Below are 6,608 nucleotides of genomic sequence, written 5' to 3'. Positions count from 1 at the left end.
AGCAGAAGATTGTATGCAGAGTTCCCCACACTATGAAACTCTTTTTTCAAAGCAATTTTCTCAGGACTATTAATCTGTGAATACAATTTGGAAAACACAGCAAAGGGTTTTATGGAAGAGGTACCTTGAGAAAGAGTTTATAATCCATTCTGAATTTATTTCAAACTGTAATATTTTTATTATTCTACCTTTAATAGGAAGCCAAGACCATAATCACTAGGCATCAAGATACTCAAATCTGATGGAGACCTTCAAGATGGCGGAAGAGTAAGACGCAGAGATCACCTTCCTCCACACAAATACATCAGAAATACATATACACGGGAACAACTCCTACAGAACACATACTGAATGCTGGCAGAAGACCTCAGACTTCCCAAAAGGCAAGAAACTCCCCACATACCTGGGTAGGGCAAAATAAAACAGAAAAAACAGAGACAAAAGAACAGGGACAGGACCTGCACCAGTGGGAGGGAGCTGCGAAGGAGGAAAGGTTGCCACACACTAGGAAGCCCTTCACTGGTGGAGACAGGGGATAGCAGAAGGGGGGAGCTTCTGAGCCACGGAGGAGAGCACAGCAATAGTGGTGCAGAGGGCAAAGAGAAGAGATTTCTGCACAGAGGATCACTGCTGACCAGCACTCACCAGCCCAAGAGGCTTGTCCGATCACCCATCAGAGCAGGTGGGGGCTGGGAGCTGAGGCTCAGGCTTCAGAGGTCAGACCCCAGGGAGAGGACTGGGGTTGGCTGCGTGAACACAGCCTGAAGGGGGCTACTGTGCCACAGCTAGCCGGGAGGGAGTCTGGGAAAAGTCTGGACCTGACAAAGAGGCAAGAGACTGTTGTTTCTGGGTGCGTGAGGAGGGGGGATTCAGAGCACCGCCTAAAAGAGCTGTAGAGACAGGCACGAGCCACGGCTGTCAGCACGGACCCCAGAGACGGGCATGAGACGCTAAGGCTGCTGCTGCCACCACCAAGAAGCCTGTGTGCAAGCACAGGTCACTATCCATGCCTCCCTTCCCGGGAGCCTGTGCAGCCCGCCACTGCCAGGGTCCCGTGATACAGGGACGATTTCCCCAGGAGAACGCACGGCATGCCTCAGGCTGGTACAACGTCACGTGGGCCTCTGCCACCGCAGGCTCGCCCCGCATTCTGCATTCCGTACCCCTCCCTCCCCCCGACCAGAGTGAGCCGCAGCCTAAGCAGCTGCTCCTTGAACCCCGTCCCGTCAGAGCAAAGAACAGAAGTCCTCAGGCGACCTACACGCACAGGTGGAGTCAAATCCAAAGCTGAGCCCCAGGAGCTGTGCGAACAAAAAAGAGAAAGGGAAATTTTTTCCAGCAGCCACAGGAGCAGCGGATTAAATCCCCACAATCAACTTCATGTACCCTGCATCTCTGGAATACCTGACTAGACAATGAATCATCCCCAAACTGAGGCGGGGGACTTTGGGAGGAACTGTAGACTTGGGGTTTGCTTTCTGCATCTAATTTGTTTCCGGCTATATGTTTATCTTAGTTTAGTATTTAGAGTTCATTATCATTGGTAGATTTGTTTATTAATTTGGTTGCTCTCTTTCTTTTTTATTTTTAATATAAATATATATATATATTTTTTCCTTTTTCTCTTTTTGTGAGTGTGTATGTGTATGCTTCTTTGTGTGATTTTGTCTTCAGAGCTTTGCTTTTACAGGATTTTTGTCCTAGGGTTCCATCTCTCCATTTTGGTTTTTCTTTGGTATACTTTTTAGTGCTTGTTATCATTGGTGGATATGTTTTTTGGTTTGGTTGCTCTCTTCTTTCTTTCCTTTTTCTTTTTCTTGTTACTTTTTAATTTTTAATAATTTTTAAAAATATTTTATTTTAACTACTTTATTTTAATTCCTTCCTCCCTCCCTCCAACCCTCTCTCCTTCCCTTCCTTTTCTTCTGAGCCATGTGGCTTGGTGCTGCAGCCGGGTATCAGGCCTGTGCCTCTGAGGTGGGAAAGCTGAGTTCAGGATATTGGACCACCAGAAACCTCCCAGCTCCACATAATATGAAATGGCAAAAGCCCTTCCAGAGATCTCCATCTCAATGCTACAACCCAGTTCCACTCAAAGACCAGCAAGCTACAGTGCTAGACACCAGATGCCAAACAACTACCAAGAGAGGAACATAACACCACCCTTTAGCAGGGAGGCTGCCTAAAATCATAATAAGGTCATAGACACCTCAAATCACACCACCGGACATGGTCCTGGCCACCAGAAAGAGAAGATTCAGCCTCATCCACCAGAACACAGGCACCAGTCCCCTACACCAGGAAGCATACACAACCCAATGAAACAACTTTAGCCACTGGGGGCAGACACCAAAAACAACGGGAACTATGAACGTGCTGCCTGTGAAAAGGAGACCCCAAACACAGTAAGTTAAGCAAAATGAGAAGACAGAGAAACACACAGCAGATGAAGGAGCAAGGCAAAAACCCACCAGACCAAACAAATGAAGAGGAAATAGGAAGTTGACCTGAAAAAGAATTCAAAGTAATATAGGAAAGATGATCCAAAATCTGGGAAAGAGAATGCAGATAATCAAGAAATACTTAACAAGGAACTAGAAGAACTAAAGAGCAAACAGAGATGAACAGCACAATAAACGAAATTAAAAATTCTCCAGAAGGAATCAATAACAGAATCATGAGCCAGAAAAATGGATAAGTAATATGGAAGATAAAATACTGGAAATAACTACCACAGAGCAAAATAAAGAAAAAAGAATGAAAAGAATTGAGGACAGTCTCAGAGACTTCTGGGAAAACATTAAATGCAACAACATTCGAATTATAGGGGTCCCAGAAGAAGAAGAGACAAAGAAAGGAACTGAGAAAATATTTGAGGAGATTATAGTTGAAAACTGCCCTAATATGTGAAAGAAATTAGTCAAGTCCAGGAAGCACAGAGATTCCCATACAGGATAAATCCAAGGAGAAACATGCCAAGACACATATTAATCAAGCTATCAAAACTTAAATACAAAGAAAATATATTAAAAGCAGCAAGAGAAAAACAACAAATAACACATAAGGGAATCCCCATAAGGTTAACAGCTGATCCTTCAGCAGAATCTCTGCAAGCCAGGAGGGAGTGGCAGGACATATTTAAAGTGATGAAAGGGAAAAAACTACAACCAAGATCACAACAAGGATGTCATTCAGATTTAATGGAGAAGTATAACCTTTACAAATAAGCAAAAGGTAAGAGAATTCAGCACCACCAAACCAGCTTTACACCAAATGCTAAAGGAACTTCTCTAGGCAGGTAACACAAGAAAAGGAAAAGACCTAAAATAAAAAACCTAAAACAATTAAAACACGGTAATAGGAACATACATATCGATAACTACCTTAAATGTAAATGGATTGAATGCTCCAACCAAAAGACACAGACTAACTGAATGCATACAAAAACAAGATCTGTATTTATGGTGTCTACAAGATACCAACTTCAGACCGAGGGATACCTACAGATTGAAAGTGATGGGATGGAAAAAGATACTCCATGCAAATGGAAATCGAAAGAAAGCTGGAGTAACAATTCTCATATCAGACAAAATAGATCTTAAAATAAAGACTATTACAAGAGACAAAGAAGGACACTACACAATGATCAAGGGATCAATCCAAGAAGAAGATATAACAATTGTAATTATTTATGCACCAAACATAGGAGCAACTCAATACATAAGGCAAATGCAAACAGTCATAAAAGGGGAAATTGACAGTAACACAATCATAGTATGGGACTTTAGCACCCCTTTTTCACCAATAAACAGATCATCCAAAATGAAAATAAATAAGGAAAGACAAGCTTTAAATGATACATTAAACAAGATGGACTTAATTGATATTTATAGGATATTCCATTCAAAAACAACAGAATACACATTCTTCTCAAGTGCTCATGGAACATTCTCCAGGATAGATCATACCTTGGGTCACAAATCAAGCCTCGGTAAATTTAAGAAACTTAATATCGCATCAAGTATCTTTTCCAACCACAACGCTATGAGACTAGATAACAATTACAGGAAAATATCTGTAAAAAATACAAACACATGGAGGCTAAACAATACATTACTAAATAATCAAGAGATCACTGCAGAAATCAAAGAGGAAATCAAAAAATACCTAGAAATAAATGACAATAAAAGCACGATGACTCAAAACCTACTGGATGCAGCAAAAGCAGTTCTAAAAGGGAAGTTTATGCCAATACACTCCTACCTCAAGAAACAAGAAAAATGTCAAATAAACAACCTAACCTTACACCTAAGGCAATTAGACAAAGAAGAACAAAAAAACCCCAAATTTAGCAGAAGGAAAGAAATCATAAACATCAGATCAGAAATAATTGAAAAAGAAATGAAGGAAATGATAGCAAAGACCAATAAAACTAAAAGCTGCTTCTTTGAGAAGTAAACAAAATTGATAAACCATTAGCCACACTCACCAAAAAAAAAAAAGAGAGAAGACTCAAATCAATAGAATTAGAAATGAAAATGGAGAAGTAACAACAGACACTGCAGATATACAAAGGATCATGAAAAATTACAGCAAGCAACTATATGCCAGTAAAATGGACAACCTGGTAGAAATGGACAAATTCTTAGAAATGTACAACATTCTGAGGCTAAACCAGGAAGAAATAGAAAATGTGAACAGACCAATCACAAGCACTGAAATTGAAACTGTGATTAAAAATCTTCCAACAAACAAAAGTCCAGGACCAGATGGCTTCACAGGCGAATTCTATCAAACATTTAAAGAAGAGCCAACATCTATCCTCAAACGCTTCCAAAATATAGCAGAGGGAGGTACACTCCCAAACTCATTCTACAAGGCCACCATCACCCTGACACCAAAACCAGACAAAGATGTCACAAAAAAAGAAACCTGCAGGCCAATGTCGCTGATGAACATAAGTGCCAAAATCCTCAACAAAAAACTAGCAAACAGAATCCAACAGCACATTAAAAGGATCATACACCATAATCAAGTGCGGTTTATCCCAGGAATGCAAGGATTCTTAAATATATGCAAATCAATCAATGTGATAAAACATATTAACAAATTGAAGGAGAAAAATCATATGATCATCTCAATACATGCAGAAAAATCTTTTGACAAAATTCAACAGCCATTTATGATAAAAACCCTCCAGAAAGTAGGCTTGGAGGGAACCTACCTCAACAAAATAAAGGCCATATATGACAAACCCACAGGCAACATCGTTCTCAATGGTGAAAAACTGGAACCATTTCCACTAAGATCAGGAACAAGATAAGTGTGCCCACTCTCACCACTATTATTCAACACAGTGTCAGAAGTTTTAGCTCCAGCATTAGAGAAGAAAAAGAAAAAAAAAAAGGAATCCAAATCGGAAAAGAAGAAGTAAGGCTGTCACTGTTTGCAGATGACATGATACTATACATAGAGAATCCTAAAGATGCTACCAGAAAACTACTAGAGCTAATCAATGAATTTGGTAAAGTAGCATGATACAAAATTAATGCACAGAAATCTCTCTTGCATTCCTATACCCTAATGAGGAAAAATCTGAAAGAAAAATTAAGGAAACACTCCCATTTACCATTGCAACAAAAAGAATAAAATACTTAGGAATAAACATACCTAAGGAGACAAAAGACCTGTATGCAGAAAACTATAAGACACTGATGAAAGAAATTAAAGATGACACAAACAGATGGAGAGATAGACCATGCTCTTTGATTGGAAGAATCAACATTGTGAAAATGACTCTACTATCCAAAGCAATCTACAGATACAGTGCAATCCCTATCAAACTACCAATGGCATTTTTCACAGAACTAGAACAAAAAATTGCACAATTTGTATGGTAACACAAAAGACCCCGAATAGCCAAAGGACTCTTGAGAAAGAAAAATGGAGCTGGAGGAATCAGGCTCCCAGACTACAGAGTATACTACAAAGCTACAGTAATCAAGACAGTACAGTACTGGCACAAAAACAAAAATACAGATAAGTGGCACAGGATAGAAAGCCCAGAGACAAATCCACACACATATGGTCACCTTATTTTAGATAAAGGAGGCATGAATATACAATGGAGAAAAGACAGCCTCTTCAATAAGTGGTGCTGGCAAAACTGGACAGCTACATGTAAAAGACTGAAATTTGAACACTACCTAACTCCACACACAAAAATAAACTCAAAATAGATTAAAGACCTAAATGTAAGGCCAGACACTATCAAACTCTTAGAGGAAAACATAGGAAGAACACTCTATAACATAAATCACAGCAAGATCCTTTTTGACCCACCTCCTAGAGAAATGGAAATAAAAATAAAAATAAAAATAAACAAATGGGGCCTAATGAAACTTAAAAGCTTTTGCACAGCAAAGGAAACCAGAAACAAGACAAAAAGACAACCCTCAGAATGGGAGAAAATATTTGCAAATGAAGCAACTGGCAAAGGATTAATCTCCAAAATATACAAGCAGCTCATGCAGCTCAATATCAAAAAAACAAACAAGTCAATTCAAAAATGGGCAGAAGACCTAAATAGACATTTCTCCAAGGAAGAT

This window comes from Mesoplodon densirostris, chromosome 6 (genome assembly GCF_025265405.1).
Source record: "Mesoplodon densirostris isolate mMesDen1 chromosome 6, mMesDen1 primary haplotype, whole genome shotgun sequence".
NCBI classification, from domain to species: Eukaryota; Metazoa; Chordata; class Mammalia; order Artiodactyla; family Ziphiidae; genus Mesoplodon; species Mesoplodon densirostris.
Note: the sequence above shows the minus strand (reverse complement) of the source record.